Genomic DNA, 22,296 nt, shown 5'->3' with positions numbered 1-22,296 from the left:
TTCTGTTTTAGAATATTGTGAATAAAGTTGCTATGAATATTATTAAAAACATATTTTAACACATTTTTAAATTTTTCTTGGCTATAGAATTAAAAATGAAATTGCTGTATCAAAGAATAAGTGTATATTATACTGTATAAGAAACTGCCAGATATATATTTTTATCAAAAAGATTGTATAATTTTGCAATCTCACCAGGATTGTATAAAAATTCCATTTGTTCCATATCTTCACTAATATTTGTTGTTAGCATTTTCGTATTTTTTTAGCCTCTCCTTTTCATCTGCTTTTAGTTACTCTATAATGCCTTTAAATATTTGCAATTTAACATTTTTCACATTATTTCATGATTTTTTTGTGTGAGTTGTTAGTGCAAACAAATGGCACCATCATTATTGGAAGTCAAACAATATATAATTTTAATATATAATGTTATAAAATCCTCATAACACACTTTGAATATATTGAAGTCCCATAGACATGGAAAGAATCTGGATTACAGTGTTCTTTACAAGCTTATTCTCTCCCCCTGTAATAGTTAGCAAAATAGAATAATGAACTAACCTGTATCCATAGCCCAGCTTCAAAAGTTATCAACAGATTTTGTCATGTTCACACCAATGGCTTTACCCTTGATTCTGCACTCACATTTCCAGCATCTTAGTTCAAATTCTCTTGTACACAGAAAATTGTACCTGACAGAAATGTTTTCTCAGCTTGCAGTGATGTTAGTCAGTATCTTGCATTCCTGGCTCCTCAGCTTCTTTCTTACCAGGACTGTTATTTTGTTGCTATCTACATTTTTTAGGATATCATCCAACTCCTTTTTTTTTTTCATTCATTTTTTATATCTTCTTTAGAAACTATTCTGAGATTAACAGATATTTTTACATTTCCCAATAAATTCACTGAATTGGACTTGGCTGGAACCTTGCTATCCCAAATGGAAGCTGATAATTCTTCCACTTTTCATTGACATCAATGTTTGAACACAAGTCCTAGTCTGTATATTTTCAGGGCACTTCTATTTATTTTCTTTCAGTTATTGTTGATTTTGGCACTGGCTTATAATGTGCCTCTTCTCTTCCAAATATGTTAGTGTAATTATCCTGCATACATTAGCAGTCTAGATCTGTGATTCATCTAATAACCCAAGGTCTTAGATTGTTGGCCTCTTCAGTATGCAAGACCTCAGATCTTGAGTTGTTTATCAACATTATGTCTTTCTAATTCATATTAATACTGAAAGTAGTACCCTGCTGAAATTAAAAAATGTATTTTAAAATTTGTTTTTACCTATCTATCCTTACAGTTCTCACAACTTGACTATTCACCATATAATTCTTTTTATTATTATTTGAAAACTACATGACTCATCTCTTCTTCTTGTAATTATTGGGCATTTCTCGCCTCTGTTACTTTGCTTACTTTCCATGGCACCTCATTTAAATCATTATTTCCTCAATAGTTTAATTCCCTAATACCAGTCCTAGGTTGGAAACCACTGAGGAAAAAATGGTTGACTTTTTTGTTAACACCTAAGTTGCTAAGCACTAGAAAAACATTTAACAATTATTGTTAGAGTCACTTAAGATTCATGATCTTAAGTGTTCCTTGTAAGTGGTAGACAAGCCTTCTTCACTGTCCTTGGTAACAACTTTTCTCCAGTCTTCAACTTCTATCTTGCCAGCTCTCCTCTGAGCCTCAACATTGGATCTTGCTGGGAAATGGAATAAGTGAAGGCCTTTAAACAGGAATATTCCTTCCTTATGTCAACATTTTCCAAATATTTTCATCTACACTCTTGTGGGTCAGAGATCAGTGTTTTACTAGTCACTGTCTTCTTTTCTTACTCTTTATTCCTTACTGACAAAGTCTTGATTTTGGAGGTGCTGAGGAAGAGATGGCAGTGTGCCAGCTAACAGCTATCAGTTTACCTTACAGTTATGAGTGATAATGTATCATTCTTTTTTGCCAATGGGATGCAAGAGAAATGGGATTGCATGGCTACTCAAGTGTCAACATCCATCCATATGCCCTTTTGTCTTCTCCTTTCTCCATATCTTATATACAGATATGATGCTGAAGACCCAGATATCTTGTCACCTCAACATAATATGTTGATGCTAAAGAATGGCTGAGTCAAAAAATGGAAGTTTATTTATTTGAATTCTACCAGTCATTTAGACAGTTCCTTCTCTCTTTCTCTTCTCATTTCTTCAATGCTGGTGTTTTCATTGTTTGTCTTAATTCCTCTTTTAATTAATTTCTTTCTTTCCACAGTCCCTTCAGTTCTTCACCTAACCAGTATTCTTTACTTTTCTTTCTTGTTCCCTCTCTCCCTCCCCCTCCACAATAACCAAGTACATGTTTGGCAGATACCAAGTTCTAAAGATATACTTATTGAAAATAAAATGAATGAGTTTGTTTAGGATTATAAATTAACCTCAAACCTCCAAATTAAATATAAACCTCAATAATATGGTTTATAATTCAAATATACATATTCAAGATTTAGATTTTTTTAAAATACACAGTCCTTTTAGTGAATTATTGATCAGATTATCCAAGTGTGTACTTATAAATAACTTTCAAAATGATATCCTAATCTTAGAAAGCATGTAATCCTAGATTACATTTAGGTTTATGGACCTGCTTATATTTTTCATCTCTAAAGAGAATTTGAACATTATTATATTGATTTTTAACAAGTTTAGAAGTAATGTCAAACATTTCTAATGTTTCAAAATTGGTTACTAATTAGCAAAAATAAAAACATTTCACTTAGTATCTAGTATTAAAAAATGAAACTGCGATTCAGACCCTTTAGTTCAATTCTTTTTGTCTCCACTAATTAAGTTGGTGACATTAGGAAAGTCATTTTTTCTTTAACAATTCTTTATCGCAGTTTATTAGGTGTTTATTTGGGATTTTTAGTGAAATATGCACATAATATCTAATTATGACTTGAAATTTGGCAATGAAATACAAGAGAAATGGTGGAATTATAAATGCTACCCAAATAAAAGGGTGGTATTAAAAAATCCCACTGAAATAAAATATTTACATTAAAATGATAGTTTCTCAAAAGCAAGAATGTATCCCTTCTTGTATATATATATGGTCATAAAAAGATTATGTATAAAACACAAGAAATAAATTACATATCTTGATCCATATGCACTTTATGAGAGTACAGACAAGTTTCACCTTCTAGCATAATTAGAGATCCTGACATTGAGCAGAATTCCAAGGTGGTTTCAAGATTCCTGCCCCTGATATACACACCCTGTATAGTCTTCTTCAATAATTATGAATACAACATAGCCACTCCATGATTAGATTACATTATATGGCATAGTCGACTTTTAAGAAGGGAGATTACCCTACGTGGACCTGACCAAGTGAACCCTTAAAAATGGCAGAGATATTTCTGGTGAAAGACATTCTACTTCAACGAGGAATTTGGCATGAAAATTGTCTATGCTGCTTTTAGGAATGAAAAAGTCATGTGGCAAGAAATGTGGGAGGTCTTTCATTGCTAAGAGCAGCCACTGGCTGACAACAGGCAAGAAAATGGGGGCCTAAGGCCAAAAACCAAAGGAAAATGAATTTTGCCAATATCAATAAGTTTAGGAGTCCCTGAGCTCTAAATGAGTGTGTAGCTGAGTGTGTGGTCTTGCTAATGACTTGGTTTTAGCCTTGTGAGAAGAGTGAATCCAGTGAATCCTGGACTTATTTGAACTGAAAAAACTGTGAGCTAATACATGGTTGTTGTTTAAGCAGCTGTTTGTGGTGATTTGTTACACAGCAATAGAAGTCAAATACACCATCGTATCATGTAGAATAATCATGGAATAATCATTGAAAACATACGTGGGTAATCAAGAGTAACAAGACCATGTAAATATTTATAGATGACTATATACAGAGCTCCACTATGGTTACTCTGTGTAACATAACATATATATCGGCCAATTAGAAACCAAACCATCTCCAGGGGAGTAAAAGAAATCTGCATTATTAAGCAATATCTAGAATTTCTAAGGTTTTTAACTGGGAAATTGAAACTCAGCTAAGCAGGAAAAAAAAAAAGTAGCTGGCAAATTCTCCCCATCTATCCCTTCTCTTACTTGGTTTATATCCATGATTATCACTCCACTTTCTCTTCCAAATGTGGAAAGAAAGAAACTCTTCTAATTCAACTAACACAACTGAAAGAGTTGGCAAAAGTTTAGAATACAATCATAAGGAGAAAAGATCCATAAAAGCAAGTTTTGTCTATTTTGTTTATTGATGCGTTAATAGTTTCTAGATTAGAGTCTTGCGTGTAAGGACTGAATAAATATTTGTTTAATAATTGAATGAATAAATACAGAGTAAAATTGAACTCTAAAGTAGAGTCTGAAAAATACAAATATGTTATGTTGCCATATCTAATTATTTTCTGGATTGTAATGTCTGTCTCTCCCATATGTATACAAGTCAACTTCAGCCAATCCCCCAGTGTGCTAGCCCAACTATTCCAATACATTTCATGTGCATATTTTTCCTATATTTTCACCTTTCTTCTGATGTAAACTGCCACTCTAACATCTAGCCTGTATTACATATCTTCTAGATAACTTGACCTTTTTTGTCAGGAACAAAGGAGAATGGTTTTCTGCGAACATCACATCTAGACCTTCCTTCCCAGATACAGTTCCTGGTCTCAAGGACATGACTTCTCCTCAGGTGAATTGCAAATAAATATATTAATATTTATACCTGTTTGTTGACTTACTTATTGCAGGTTAAACAGTAAAATAATATCTTAATATAGTATAAAATTATAGCATTAATGTAGTCAAATAGCATACATAGAGCAAAAATAAGCCATTGAGAAAATCAATGGAAGTCATTAGAAGATATCTTTCTTTCCCAGAAAGAAACTCAAGAAATATTTCTTTTACCAGGAAATATTGGGTTTCTCCCTATGATTCCTCAATTAACCAGAAACTTGAAATTTACTTTTTAATTTAAAAATATGTTAAAAAAATATCACTAACTCCAACTACCACACATTGTTTTACTTATAAGAATAGGGATATTTTTAGTAACTACAAAGAATTACTCTAAAGATCAAATTCAACAGCAATAGACCTATTTTTAAATATTGAAAAGATAACAAAAACAAGTGACTGATATTTACTTTCTTTTGAATAAAAATCCTGTACCCACAAATTCTGTCAGTAAGAGCAAACAAGCCAAAATGAATTTTTGAAGAGGTAATTTCAACACTAAGCAATTGTGCACATGTTTTATAAATCATTTCCAAAATCCACTGCATGCAGAAACACAGAAAACATGACAAGAAATACTAACTAGCCATACTGTCAATATCTCCCCACCTCCCCATGCTGTTCCTACACATATGCATGTGAGCATATGCCTCAGGAAATACAAGAGTTGTTAAGTATTCCAGTGAACACAACAAGTTATCATTTCGAATCAGTCTTAGCCAAGCTTAAGTTTCAGTAATAAATTGAACATTTCATAACAGCTTTGAAAATGAAACATAATAGAAATTCCATTAAGTAAATACAAATTACATATCTTATTTTTCCAAGAAAGAGAATTATATTTTTAATATAATTAGATATTTAAATTAAGAATGGAGAAGCATTGTGTTAACTAATATTTTAATATGACAGCTTTATATAGAATATGGAATTTGTTCCTAGGTGATAACATGGAATCATGTTTTGATCTCTGTCAATACAACTTAGTATAACAGGTTATCAGTTTGAAGCAACATAGTTTTCTATAGCCATGGGGAGTTCAAATATAAATAATACATATGTCTTTTCTTCCTTCACTTGTTTCCTGTAACCATCTGACATTATGTCTGTAATTATAATCAGCTATAGAATGAAAAGCACTATTATTGACATGAAAAGTATAGCAAAAGTGTAATGAGAAATCGTACTCTAGCAATCAATGTTTAATTCTGCTTACTCAGTTGAGATGCTTCAAAATAATCTCATGAGCTCAAAGATCCAGGACTACAGTGTAACAGACATTATTTTTGCTTTTTCATTCACTGTTCATCTCATGTGAAATGTTAGAAACCATCTGGATAATCAGAGAATTTGCTTTTGCCAAGCATAAAGAGCATAACAAATGAAAATGGTGTTCAAAATCTAGTCATTTCACCACTGTATGGAGTAATTATGTCTCTATTATATTTTATTTACACAAATATATTCTCTAAGAGATATTTCTAATATATAAAGCTGTCTTTATAATCTGATTTTTACTAGAGTTAATAATGTGTACATTTAACAAATAGTATGTTAGTATTGGTGATGAATAACTAACTGATTCTTACTATACATCATTTATAAGTGTTTATGCCTTATTTCTAGGCATGAAAAATTAAATCACACTAAAATTTCTTGTGTCAGTCAAGTGTAGACATTCTGATTGTCATTTAAATTGAAGATCAGCTTGTCTGGTCACTTGAGACTTAACATTAGTGATTAATGCTTAGTATATAGATGTCTAAAACATGGCCATGAAAAGGTATATTATTACAATAAATAACAACAGGAAAGCATTTACATTGGTATTTTGCATAAAACAGAGATAAAGTCAATGAAGGAAGTTAAATAGAAAAGCTCTTTGTAATTAGAGGAACAGGTAATTCAGGACCATGTAAAGGAAGGGAGAGGGAGCGTATGAACACGGAAAAAGAAAAAAGGTTAGGTTTTACATATCACACAGAAATGTGTGAAAATTTATTTAGAAAGAGATGGTGGTATATAATCGGAGGAGATCGCATTATAGAATATTGGATTTTGTGAAACCAGCAGTTGCTTTTAATACAGGTGGTCCTTTTGAATCAAGCCACCAGTTAAGTGCATTTTGACAGTTATAATAACCAATCTGTTTTTAAAATAACACCTGCTTCCAGTTGATACATTGCTCTTTTCTAATTTATTTTGTGAATTATGTCAGAATTAAAGAAGACTACTCAGTGGGTAACCTTTCTAAGCAATTTCAGTCAAAAACCCCCTGTCTTACGTACTTGTTTCTTTACTTCCTGCCAGACCCGATAAAAAGTGAGAATGAGAATGCCAACATTCCTGTGATCACATTTTTGAGGACTTATAAATATGATAGAAATCAGCCTCATAGAAACACAACCAGAACTATTGAAGAAAAAAATAGAGATTATATATGCATGTATATATATATATATATAAAATTTGTGGACTATCTGCCCTTGAATTAACCTATAACAAACATATTAGTAAATGAACATAGTTTGAAACAGAATTTCATTCATAGGCTGATCACATATCTGAATGCAAATGCACACATGAATATCTGTATTGTTTATCGTATCTCTATGCCAGTTTTTACTAATGATTTAGGAAAATATGTATAATTATTTCTCTACAAAATGTTTACATCCTTGGATAACAGCACCGTGCAGCTCATCATTCAGTATTCCTTTCCACAATCATCCACAAAATCGCTGGGCCTAGATGAAGTCTCAAAATAATACAGAATCTAAATTTCCAAGAACTAGATCAGAAACTGGGAAATGACTGACTTTACCCTACTTGAGAGCTAATGAGTTAGCCTGCCATCTTTTTATATATTCACATTGACAGAAGACACTGTATCCTTGGGCCAGAGACATAGGCCATTTCTTACTCACAGCACAAACAGGAGCCAGAATAGTATTTTAATACAGCTTTTTCATGTTCCAATCTCCACAGGGCAACTCAAATAAAGACAATACGTTGCCTAACCAAATTTTAGGAGACTCTGAGCTTTATAGACTGCTGACACATATGCTCATTCTTCCTACTAGACAGTAAAAGAGATTATTTACCAAGCAAGTTTCCCTTGGGGTAGAGGAAAACTGCATCCTTTGTTTTACTACCTGGACATGTACCCTTAAGACTCTAGGAAGGGGAAGAAGAGATTTTTATGTTTCTAAATCTTTTCCAATGTTTCTGACTTTACAGAGACGCTATGTTGTGTGTTTGCTGTTCAAACATCTCCCTTTGTTTCAAAGACCTGGACCAAGCAGAAAAGTGAAAGTATTCAAGGTGAATTGTCTCTCAACAGATTTACTCCTGTTTTCCACAAGGCTCAAGTCCTCAGTGAATTTTCCCATGTATATACCACTCCATCAGCCTCTGATTAATCTAACACTGGCTAGTACGAAATCCATTCAGTTTGTTTGTTTAGTACTTCAAGCTACTACTGTCAGCAGGAATCTGGGCATCAGAATGAGGGCAACTTCCAGTGATGACCTCAGCCTTGATCCCCAGGGCCCTGGACCTAACCAACCGAAGAAATCTCATAAACCATTAAAAAGTCAGGTGTCCTTTCCTTAATTTTCTGTGTTGACTCTTCCACCTGTTTTAATACATTATTCAAGATACAACATTATGTATTAGCACAGTTTCTACCTTAACCTACAAGAAGGAAGCTGTGGGAATTCTGGCATCTATAGAAACCTTGGCCAATGAGTTGAAGCTCACCTGAATGCCCTCTAGCATTGAGACAGCTGAAGTCATTAATCACTTCCGATAAAGTGACAGACATGCTTTACACTACCTTGTCTAATTGAACAACTAACATGGTAGAAAAACTACCCACATAGTATGCCTGAATAATGAGTTATTTATCTGTTTAAGAGGGCCATCTTAGTAACTGGAGGAAACCTCATTTTGGAGAGAGCTCTGCTTTGGAGAGTCTTCTGAGGGATACATGAATTACCAATGGTGATTCCTTAAACACTCTATAACCTTCCCTATGGTGCTATCTACTGTGCACATCTTTCAGATGAGTTTGTCTCTGACACTACAAGATCCTTCTACCAGACTGGAAAGTCAGGAACTGTGAAGAATCTAAGATTACTCAGCATTCAGGCTCACAAGTTGTCCTAACGTCATTGTATATACATATATTGACACACAGGGACACAGCCTGTTTTATTACTCACAAAAAAAAATAGCTACTAGAATATCACCTTAGTATATAAATTCCTGCAGAATTACACAAATATAGACTAAATGTTTTCTCTCATGCAGTAGAGTTGCATCATAAGAGAGGAACTGCAAAATTTAGGAGACTCAGTTTTTTTAGACTGCTGAGACATCTGCTCTTCCTGTGAAAGAGGAAAGGAAGGAGAGAAGTACAGAGAGAGAGACTGAGAGAGAGAGAAATTTTTTCATTAAGTAAATCTCTTCCAAAGGAGAGGGGGAAGTATATCTTGGTTTATTAGCCTTGAAAGTAATCAAATGTCCCCAGAGAATGAAAGAGAGGGCTTTACACATTCAAATTTCTCTGGTGGCCTTTATCTTTAAGAAGATCTATTTCTAGTTTGCAGCGCATATTTGCTATTCAAACACACTCTGCTCTGAAGTGAAATGAAATTGTCCAGTAAGATTTTTTTACCCCAGTCCCAAGATAATGTTGAATTTTATTTTTATTTTTCAAGGTATGTACTGCCCCTCATTATTGACACTGATTTAGACCAAGTTCATAGAATATTTGGCACTGATTTAGACCAAGTTCATATAGAATATCTTTATGTTTATATATCCTGGTTATTGATGTACTGTTTGATACACTGTGACATAGGCCTTCCATGTCTAAGGCATGTGGTTAAACTCTGGAAGAATACTAAAACAATTATTTGTAAATCGTGCTTTGTAAAATGTGATTTGAAAATATTTGTATGAATATATGTAAATATGATTAAACTGAATTGAAGAAAATGAAGAATAGAAAAATTCAGAGTCCCATTTAATAGAGATCATTTTTGAAATATGCTTTTAAGATTAGCAAGGATTAGCTTTCACAGGCAATGTAATGAGAAAATGGTTTTTAAAACAAAAATTGACATACCATGCCTGATGCTCTTTTGAATGCCATGTTGATATAGGAAAAAAATGCTAATCACACTTTTATTTTTTAATGTATAAAATTAATTTTACTTTTAATTAATATTACTAAAGACTTCTTACATTTGATTATACATGAAATCTATTAAGAATTGCATTTTCATAGACTTAACTTTTGAAAGCATTAAACGTATTACTATTCTTAACAGCTCTCATTTAGCAAACTACTGAAAAATCTTTAGAAAATAATTTTGATTTAAATTATTAAAATTGCAGCCAAAAGGTCTTATGTTCTTTCATACTATTTTCAAAGACTGTCTTTGCATCTCATTCCTTCTGAATATATTTTCCAAAATACTTGACCCTTCTACACTGTTCTCTGTTTCTTTTTCTTTGCTCCAGAGGCTATTTATACTGTTACTTGCTAGAAAAATTGCTTTAGATTTCTCATATTTTCTTATAACCACAAAAGTTTGGATTTTATTCTTTCATTGTCCACTGTCCAGAGCTAGAAAAGGATACTAATCAATTTCAAACCCTTCATTTTCTCAGAAATGGAGTTCAGATAACTTTCTGCTTTTTTTATATTTACTCTTTCATAATGTATATACTTTTATAATAATGCATTCTTATTTATTTCTACTATTAAAATGCCTTGTTGGAAGGTTCTCGTCTTTATGCATCTTTGAATGCCTACTTTAGTGAATATATAGAGTAAACTTAATATGTATAAGTTGGGTTCTTCATTTAAATAAATTAGGTAAATTTGTTAAGTAATAAATGTAGAAATGCATAGGATTATAATAGTATCTAAGAAAATGAAATAGAGCCTCAAATAAAATTTCAGACACATCAAATTCTATGCACTAAATTAGCCAAAAACAAATAATTCTTGCAAAATAAGTTTTGAAATATAATGTTTGAAATTAAAATTGATAGTTTTTATAAATTACAATTCATAAAGAAATTGGGTATTATGGTTATTTCAATGGCACTCTTCCAAATGAAATGATATTTATCTAGGTGCAAAAAATTTATGCTGTGTATAAAACCTGCAAACTTCATTATACGCTGATGCATCTATTATACACACACACAATCCATGCAAATGAACACACTATGCTTAAATCTGTGAAATAATTAATATTAATTTTTATTAAAAATTTAATATTTAAATTAATTTAAACAAGGATTTCCCCATTCAGGTCAAATATATCTTTACAGATTCCACAGGGCAGTATCTATTATAACTTTAAATCTGTCTTGACCTTCACTCTGAGCTTCTCATAACAGTTAAGAGCCTGTATTTTAGTCTGACATGACTTTTTTTAAAACTTGTGACAAATCCTATATTGTCAGATATCCCTACCTGAAATAGCTATCTTTGAAGACAAATAATGAAATTTTTATCCTGATGTGAAAGATTTTGTAGTTTGGAACCGGCATCAACCTTGTTGCCACATTACAGGTAGTCTCACTCAAATGCAAATGAGGCCACTCCCTATGTATTTGACCTGCTGAAAGGAAAACTTCAAGATGACTGCTGAGCATCTAAATGAGCTGGCCAATAGACCAGGTATTTGCTCTCATCTCTCAAAGATCGTCTCTTCAGTTACTGACTTTTTAAAAATCACATTTTACTGCAATTCTCTGTTTGACATTATAAATGTCAACACATAATGAGAGCATATTATTATGTCACATACAGCTTAAAGAAGAAAGGATGAATAACAAAGAAAAAGCTAAGCAACTATCATTAAACTTTGGAAATTTGACAATTACTTATTTACATAATAGCAAGTATCTGTTTTAAAACGGATATATATTACTTGATCTGAGTTATACTTATACAAATGTAGGTACTTTGCAAAAAATAAGGAAATAATCAAAACATTTATTTATTTGTTTGTTTGTTTGTTTGTTTGAGAACTCCGGTTTATTATGCCGGTGATTCCAGAAGAGCTAGTGCTCTGAAGATCTGGGCTCCGAGCTCAGGGATAACCTTACTTTTATAGACTTATTCGTGCAGTTACAGTTGGCATGAGACGGTTGGTTAATTTGTCCTCAGGGGGTTACAGTGCCTGGGCATTGCTCTGGGCTACGGGCAGTTACAGAACATGAGATATTCAGACAAGAACTTAGACAAAACATCTGTTATCTAGACAGAACAAGCCAAAGGGGAGGGTGTCTTCAGTTGATCTCAAGGTCACCCTGCCCTTCAGCCTAGGCGAGAAGCATGTCTGCAGAAGCAGAACGAAGAGCTGATTACAAGGTTAGCCATTTGAGTGGAAAATTCATCTTCAATCCCTCCCTTTTGATGCCCTTTAAATTCTTATAGAGAATCAACCAACTTTTTGATTTTCTTGGGCTAGGGGCTGGTATAAGGATGGTCTGGATGTTACAACCATTTGTAACTTTATGGATTCTAGGCATGAGCAAATTAACTTGAAAAGACAGTTCAAAATACAGGAACCAAATAAGAGAGTTATGAAGAGCATGAGGAGAGGACCTGCAAGTGGGAGAAGCCAAGATCCCCAACTCCATATTCTGGACCAGGACCTCCATGACTCGTTCAATTATTCGTGGATTTTTTGAGGCTCTATCTGTAAGCCTCTAGATATGTATTGAAGAAGAGTTTAGCCTGAACGTACAAGAATCGAGAGGATCCCGACGTAGGCTAAATAGGTTATTGCTAAAGTGACACTTTGACCTAAGGTCCAGTCGGTGGGTGCTACTGAGGCCAACCTTGAAGGACAACTGTACCAAAGAGAGTTAAGGCTAAAGGATGATAACAATACATCTGGACAATCTGGATGGTTGATCCTCAAGTTTCTGCTGTGCATAGACTGGCCAGCTTCTGGGGATGGCCAGAACAGGGCCGAAGATCTCAGGTGGATCTCTGCTGCCTCCGGAATGTGACTCAAAGCGGCTGATCAGGAAGAGGCTCTGCAGTCCAAGTGTCCCTTTTTTCTGGAGGTGTCTCTCTCTTTACCCGGGTGTGGTGGATCCACAGGGTGACACCTATAACCTTATACTGTGGCCGGTTGGAGCTTGGCCTTCCGGAGAGTTGGAGAGCCAGTCCGAAAGAGAACCTGGAATACCATCAGGTGGCATGCCTCCTCATTCGTCTTGGAGCTCCTCTGGCCCAGCCTGGCCAAGCGGCTCAAAGGGCCGGGATGGTTAGAATCTCACTGGGGCTTCCAAAAATGTTGTGGAAAAATCCAACCGGCGAGAAACCAAACACTACTCAGAGAGTTGGAGAATTCAGGTTTATTATGCTGGCGGTCCCAGAAAAGCTAGTGCTGTGACGATCTGGGCCTAAAAACATATTTAATATCACAGGTATCTGGATTTTGTTTTTCATTGAAAGAAACAGAGAGTATCACTAATACTTTCGGAATGAAATCAATCTAAGTAATATTTTAAACAAAATAAACTTTCTTAGCCATCAACTGATAATTAACTAGGATCCATGGAAGATAAACCATTCTTTTGATATAATCATGTTTTATGATCTTCTTTTTAAAAATTTTAATTTTTCCCCTAAAATTTAAAATTTAGAAACAGATCATTTTCATTGTTACACCATGTCATTTAAAATATTATAATATACTACTTAAATATTTTGTTTACTAGGGTTACATTTCTTCAACAGAACATGAATATTTAAAAGCCTAAGAGAAAAAAATCAAGAACTAAAACCATCTGTCTGAATTATAAATGAAAATGATGTGTTACAAGATAATAGGCCTAAAGTAATACAGCACAGCATGTAAGTTAGCATGAATAAAGTATTATATCTAGAAAAATTTACTACAAATTCAAAAACAAGACTACAATCACAATTTTCCTGCATGAAATACATTGTAATTTAATTAGTAGAAAATGCACCATAAAAAATGAAACTGCAGATATCGCCACAGGAATTAATACACATGCAATGAAAACCTAATTTCTAAACAGCCAAAAGTGTGAGGTGGAGGGATTTTTATCCCATTATAAATATAACCTATATTTTTAAAAAATAGAATGACTTTTTTAAAAAATGTGTGCACAATACAAAACTCTGCTAAATGAAATTTCACTTTGTAACATTATTGGAAAAAATCTCATATGATCTTTCAGGTTACATGATATTAGATATGAACGTTTGCTTTTAGGAATAAGTAAATAATTTCTTCTATTTATTCTTAAATGTTTCATATTTAATTTGTATGATTATATAAGTATATTAAATCTCCAATACCTTGGTATGTAGTATGAGACCTTGGTTTCAAATACACATTACTGGAAGAGTTATGAGATCTGACTACTTATTGGCCTCCTGATCTACGAATCTAGACAATTTCAGGAGGGCTCCAGAGTGTCATTTGGTTAAGCTCCATTCAGCTGCCTTTCCCCAATGCAATTTTAGAAATATTCAGTTTGGATGTAAAGATGTTCTTAATGAAATTATTCATTTAACTTTATCATTTATATTCAATTGCCATTCACTTATTCAATATTATAATCTTGGGTTAAGATAAAATCATCATGTGAATATGACATTTTAATCTAATTTTTAATGGTAAAATTTTATAATTTTTAATGGTAATGCTTTATAATTCCAAAAATAAGGAATGAGAGTGATTATTTGAGTTGAGTATGAATGTTCATATTATAAGAAAATTTTTATTCAAAATTAATCTTAGCTGGCTTTAACTAATTTGAAAATAAGCTACTGTTAAACTTTTAAGAAATAGTTATCTTCCAGTATAATGGTGATATATTAAATACTCTAGGACATGCAGTAAAAAGCTTTTGAATCTTTTTAACAGCTGAGTTTAATCAACTGATTTTTTTCCCTGATGCATGGTGGAAGATAATATTTTAGATAAATTTAAGATTTTCAACAAGTAGTTTGTGCATAATACAGACATATTAAAAACAGTATCTCAAAGATTATAACAAAATCTCAGGTAAAAACAATATTAAAATCATTCACATGATTAAGTACAAATATGAAACACAACAATGCATCAGTAATGTTTTGGTATGTATTTCATTTTTTATTTCTTTTAATCATGGTATGAATGACTGATCAGTAGAAATTACAGATGGCTTTTTGGATATAGTCAATCCACCAGAACTTTTATCTTTGCAATACATCTATTTGTTGTTGCTGTTGTTGTTCCTTGGTCACTTGTTTTATCTAGTGATGTTTTTCAAAGAGTCTTGAAAGTTGTGGCTTATTTTGTGGCATGAAGCATTCATTTTTAGTAATAACTTCATGTCAAAAATGGAAGGAAGCATAGTTATACAATGTAAAAAATCTATGTTTCTTCAGATCCAAATTCCAGAATTTATCACCATATCATCTTTGCTTTCTGTGTCTAAGAAAGCATAACATTTTCATTTTCAACACAGCTGCTCACTTCTCAGTTCCTACATTTCAGCTTAGCCAACCAACTTGTGGCCCTGTCTGCTGCAGACAGCTGGGTTACATAGCCAGAAAATTTATTTCAATAAGTTTGAAACTTTACTCTTATCTGACTTGCTGATTTCAGTTACACTCGAAAAAAATGGCTTTGGAAATCTTATTGCAAATGTTCAGATTTTGGGAAATCTTATTGCAAATGTTCAGATTCAGTATTTAAGAATTCACTTGTAACTCCATTGTTATTGACACATAGGTTTGTCACCATATAGTTTTTTTGTGTACAAGTTCAAAGAAACACCAAAAGCATTCATGTATCATGGAATCTGTAGTCTTTTGATTTAGACCTAATAGGACTGTGAACTCAGGTGAAAAATAAAACTAAAATGTACAACTTGCACTTTCAAAAAAGTCAAATGTGAGGTAAAAACTCCTTAAATCATGTAGTTGTTAATAATCATTATTAAGAATAAAAAGTTTATATAATACATTCTAGAAAATATAAAAGAATTTGTGCTCATAACTGGCCACTTTTACTAATGTTTTTAGTTCATACATTTTTCAGCTTCTATTGGTCAACAATTCATTTCTGACAATTGGCTTAAAACAGAAAAGGAAATCTTATAATATCTCCAGTATAATAATTTTTGATAAATTAGGCTGGGATTAGATGAGAAAGTGCAACCACCACAGTGACATAAAAGTTATCAAATGAAATCATGCTCTTAATTCCCTACTTTCTACTAAAGACTAAAACATTAAAATGATCATTTGTGTATTTCAGTTACTTATGTCCACTCTCTTTTTTTTTAATGCTTCCATATATAATTCTTATAGCTAGAAGTTGATTGAGTAATCATACTGATTATATCACTCAAGGTATTCATATTCTAGGGACTAGAAGTTCATTTTCTCTCCACCAATTAGATAGAACTTCATTTTATCTCCACAGATTTAAAGTATTTAAATACTTTAAAAAGAGAGGGTTTTTAAATGCTTTTTTTCTTTTCCTCTCAATTGACAAAGCATACTATTCTACATTCATAATTTTAAAAACAGTGATAGCTACTATTTGGATATATAAACATTTTTTAAAAAGGGCGTCTATGCTGCATTTTTCCAGGAAACACAAAGAGTAGGGATATTCTAATTTTACCTACACAAAGCAAAAAATGATGATGAAATAGATTTTCTTCATCTGTAATCATGGGATTCTGATCATTTCCATGTGATAACAACAATATTCTAAAAGTTGATTCAATATATTTTTTGAATATTTACCAAGTATCAGGTACTAATAATAATAATTAAGAAATCACAATCTGCTCCTTGCCCTCAAGGAACAAATGAAATAGTAGACAGGCAAATGCAACAGAACATTTCTATTGTTATTATATAAATGTGAATGTGCAATAGTTGGGCATGAATGAGGGAATGCGTAAACCCAGCAAAACTGGCTGTGGGTGGGTGAAGTCTATGAAAACTTAAAAGAGAGGTTGATCTTTTAGTTGTATATTTATAAATAATAAAAGGTGCATTTATACTGAACAAGCTGCTTATAAAAGAAATTGTTAGGCATTCTTGGCAGAATTGTTACTGAGATAAACCTGTGGAGAGATGAGTGAGGTTCAGATTATGGGAATTTGTATATTATGCTGAGAAGTTTGAAAAATTACATATAATAAAGTGATCATTGACAGATTTTAAGTAGACAGTGTTATAATCACATCTTAATTTTTAAAAAGATGTTTGTAATTGAGATAACATAAAATGATAATAAAAGAGAAAAATCTATGAGGGATGCCAAAATTTAAGTTATGATCATAGGATACAATCTATCAAAAAAGTACTGGGAAGCAAAACTTGAGCTCAGTTGAAGAACTGATTGTGGTTAAGTAATTAAAAATACAAGTGTAGACTATTCTATCAATTTACTTGTTTGTGAAGGCAGGCTAAGGGTATTAGCTAAGTGGAAATAGAGTATAAAGAAAGGGTATTTTTATAATAAAAAATATCTGAATATTTTTAAAGATTTAAAAAGAGTCATTTGAAAGAAAAAGTTCTGCATTTGAGAAAAAATAGAAAATTGGCAAATTGTGAATTTTGATGAGAGTATTGATGAAAGGGGTAATAGCACAGTGGTAGGCATTATTCTATTTGCCTAAAATATAAAGAAAAATGCCTTTCTTTGAGATCATGAGAAAGAGGCAAGATAAATAGTAATACTGTGTAGGGGGAAGGGAGCTGATGAAGAATTCATCACTAATTTCTTTCTAATTCACTGGTAAAATTTGCTGTCTTTTCAACTGAGAAAAGGGGTAAAGGGGTGAAATAAAATACTTAAGAGTAATCGTCAAAGTTTAAAGAATCATGTGGAAAACTGGAAAAGGAGTTGACCAGGACTATGTACAATATTTCCCGTATGAATCTAGAGACCCAGCTGTGTATATGAATCTTGATATTCTCTATAAGCAGCTTTCTTATATTTGTGTGATTTTCTCCTACAGCTCTCAGCTGACATGAGTGCTGGAGCAGAGAAAGAATACTATTGGTGCTTGTGTGGACAGTAGAGGGGAAAAGATAATGGAATGATAATGTTACCCATGCTTTTAAATGAGTAGTTGAAAAGATGTGTTACGTGATCTACTCTGCATAGGTAAGAAGAAAGTAATGGAAAACTGATTATATATATATATATATATATATATATATATATACTAGGAATAGGCGAAAGCTTAGAAATCAGGGGTATTATTAAAATAAAAAGATAAAATAATTGAGAGCAAGAATTGTGTGTGGTTCAGGGCAAGTATTAGGGTTTTGGAGACTGTAATTTTGAAGTTCGTATACCTTCAACTAGGCCAATTTTCAAAATGAGGTATTAGAATTCAGCATCAGAATTAGAATAGAAATGAGGAGTATTGGAAGATAAAATTGGCTAAAGTACTGAACAATTATAATTTTTGTATTTTACTTTATAATTAACATAGCTCTTGAAGTTGCCTTGGAAGATGGTGGTGGTAGAAATGTAGATACTATGAGACACACGCAAAAGTTTTCAATAAAAGATAGATAATGCACGAACAGATGTTAGATGATAATAGCTCCATGCCAAAAATATAGAAGAAAAAAAACACACACACAACAAAGGAGTAAATTAGAATATCAAAGAAGTCATTAGAATCAGCTTGGCTTGGCTTTAAAATCTTACCTCCAGCTCTTGTAAACAATAAGATCTAGGAGAAATGATAATCTCCGCATCAAAGATGTATTTTAATTCATCTGCAAACTCAAGCAAATTTCTATGCAAGTAAGATTACATTCTTTACCTAAAGACATAAAAAGAGAATGACAAAGACAAAGAAACTCTCAAATCATAAAATTTCTGTTTCTGATGTTCATTTAAAATTTCTGTTTCTGATGTTCATTTTAAATAAATATATATAAAATCCGGGAAGAATAATACTTTCTGATGTAATTGCATGCAATTGTCACCAGTAGGGTGAGGTGAAATCCTGTGTTGTCCAAGTAGTGTAGGGGAGGAGGAGGAAGTGGATGATGGCCTTACATGCTGTTTCTCGGTTCTTCTCCACCGACACAGCAAAGAATTACAGGTTGGTGAGATTTAGAAAAAGTAAGATTTATTGACAAGACATTTTAGAAGGAGACAAGCTGCACTAAGGAAAGCTGCAGCCCTGTAGAATTTAGAAGAGATAAGATAGTACTCCCCAAGGGAAGAGCAGGTTTTCAGCCAGGAAAACTGTAAAGATGTAGAAATGAGAAGGTTTGTTTATATTTGAGCCATGGTGGGAGGTCCTAGATGATCCATCTGTGAAGTCACCTTGGCTGACAGTTAGATGCTATATAACTTTGCCTAGTGAGCATGTGCTTACCCAGAATGTAGACTGTTATGAGATTCATAAACTTCCAGGCATAGTCATGATATTATAATGATGCTATAATGAGGCTGAAGTTATGGGCAGTATTTTCTGGTTTAGCCAGCAGCTTTTATGGCCTTTGTGCTCTAGAATTTGGGGTAATTTATAACCCGAAAGGATATTTCTGGGAGGTCCTTAAGGAAGGTTTTCAAGCGACATTTCTATGGTTACGGAGCTGGGCCTTGGCTCCTGTCGCTCATGCCTGGCTAACTACCTAACACAATGACATTCACAACTCTGGAATGACTAATAAAATTGTAAATAATTAAAACATTTTGCTCATTTTCATTTTTATTAGGACATTTTAGTCTTAAAACTTTAGTTGTCTTGTTATTCCAAAGTAAATAGTTTATTAATGGCCTCAAATTTTAAATACAAAGTTAAAAGTGATATCTGCTTCTAATCATTAATAACTTTCAGAACAAGACTTAACATCACCACTGAAAATAAATTCAAAGGAGGTAGAAATAAAAGAAGATAAAAATGAAAATCAATAAAATAAAAAAAATAATTGTATGTCAGAGAAAATAATCAAAAGTACAGGTTTTTTGTTTAAGCTGATTCATCATGTGTAAAGAATAATTACGATTCAATACTTTAAAAAATTGAAAAATTAAATGTGCATCTAATCTGATGTAGAATAAATCTCAATTGGATAAAATTCAACATCTAATAATAATAATAATAAATAATAGTAATAATTCCACAAAATAATAATGTTTCCCTAATCTGATAAATAGTACCTACAAAAAAATGTAGCAGCATTATTTTTAATTTGAAATATTGCTATATTTGCTTTTGTAATTGGGCATAATGTAAATGACAACATTTATCTCTTCTATGCATCAATAATCTGATTATTCTAATGAGTACAGTAAATGAAACAAATGATAAAGATTGAAATAAAGAAATATAAATGTTATTAATTAATTTACAGACTACATGGTCATGACTACGATATAAAATAATCTAGAATATGAACTGTTACTACCAATACGTTACTATGAAAATTCGCTGGATATAAGTGTTACTAGAGAGCGGGCTTCCGTTCCCCTCTCGATACGTTGTCCAGGTTCTTAATGTCTCTAACAAAGTTGAGCAAGACATCAAAGTACAGAGGCAAAAAAAAAAAACAAAAAAAAGCTTTATTGGAAGGGAGAGTAAAGCAACAGTATACTTCCAGATGTGCTCAAGGGACTAGTAACAAAGCCTTTGTGGTTTTTAAACCTATTTGCTGTGAGTAGTTACTTTTCTTAGAGGCATGGGCTTCTTTGATTGACAGCTAAAATTGACAGAACTCAGTGACTCATCACTTACTTTCTGTGCATGTTCATTCCCAGAATTCAGTCCGTTTTAATGATATTAATGATCTTCCAGGTATATGCATTATATTATACTGATGGCATAATGAGGCTCAGATGAGTTGGGAGTCATTATGGTCTCCATTGCATAGGTGCAAGTGAACAGCTTAAACTGGTACTTAGTTCTCTGCCCACCTGTTTCTTTGTGAAAGTTACATTTGAAACCCCAAAAGCCTTTTGGCTTACTTAATTGTAGGCAGACTGGGGTGTGCCTTTTTAGAACAGGGTGGCCTCAGAGATTTGCAGGCAGACCCGAAACCACCTTTCCAGCTTAATTTTTTTAAGTGTCATGAACCCCTTTTTATTAGTATAGATGTTGAGAAACGGGAGGTTTCTTCTGTATCTGCTTCCTGCTGAGGAGGGTCATAGTCCCTGCCTATTGGGGTTTCAGGGAGCTCTTGCCCTCTCTGTCTCGGTCAGAACATGGTCTTGAGTTCTCCTGCCAGAGCATGTATCCCGCCAAAATGCCGCTCGTGGCCCTAAACAAGAAGAAAGGAAGATGTAAACTTGTTATTTAAATCATACATCTATTGATTTTCTTACTATTGCTTTTCCTATTAAATGAAAAGAATAAGCTTAATTAGGTTAACACATTACTTAAAGAAAGAAAGCCCTGGGTTAAGGGTCCCCTTCCCCCATGACTACAATGGCCCTGCCTGGCCTAAGGCACTTTCTGCTTACAATGGACAGAAAAGAATGCTAAGCTTCAATGATCTTTAATGAATAACCAGAGGACCTGAGTCAATAACCAGAGGAATTGAGTTACTTAATCAGAAACCTGAGTTAAAAGTTTGAGGGTAATTAGCTGATTTGAGGGAGAGGGGCTTTTCCCAGGGAAAGGAAATAAAGCAATGAAAAGTTTTGAGAGTACAGTTTGTAAATAATGGCCCCATATCATAAGGAAATATAAAAAATAATTTTCTACAGATGCACACCAGAGTATTAGAATACACACATGCATGCATTTTGGAGATGATGTATCAAGAGCATCATCTACCATTGCCTTGCTAGAACAGTTTCAAATCACTGTAAGTGCCTAATAAATCCATAGAATTAGCTCCTTCTGTAGTGACCTCACCTTTAGAAACAATAGGTCAAGGATAAGACATGGTACGTGCTAACCGCCATGTCTCACTTCTAGCTAGTTATCTGCTAAAAATTTATTAACTAAAGGGATTTACTGGCCGGATCACTGCCTATAGGTACAAAATATTTTAACAATGACGCATTCTGCTTCTGTACCCCTGCTTGCTTACCCACCTCTTAGTTATCAATTAATGAATGGAGGAGATATAGTCTTTTGTGTAAAGATTAAGGAGCTGGGGGATGGGATCGAGGGCTTAAAACCTTTGTGCCCCTGCGTCTCGGGGCTGCTCCTTTGCAAGGACAGCCGCCGGCTAATAAACTGTCTCTTGGACTAGAGCACTCGAGTTGGGCCTGGTTATTTCGGTCACAACACTTCCTAAGGAAAGAGTTACTCTAATTGCTATTTACCTTGCTTGTTTAACTATAAAGGATTTCACCCAAATAGCATTTTCCTATTGTGACCTTTTATGACAATGTATTATTAGCTGCATAGACGAGAACAGGGACAATTTCAGCTGATCACGGATCTTACCAAGGGATATTAAAGAAAAAACAAAAACAAAACACAAACTGCCTTACACTGC

This window comes from Pteropus medius, unplaced genomic scaffold, assembly GCF_902729225.1.
Source record: "Pteropus medius unplaced genomic scaffold, Ma_sr-lr_union100, whole genome shotgun sequence".
Lineage (NCBI taxonomy): Eukaryota > Metazoa > Chordata > Mammalia > Chiroptera > Pteropodidae > Pteropus > Pteropus medius.
This window is presented reverse-complemented; position numbering follows the sequence as displayed.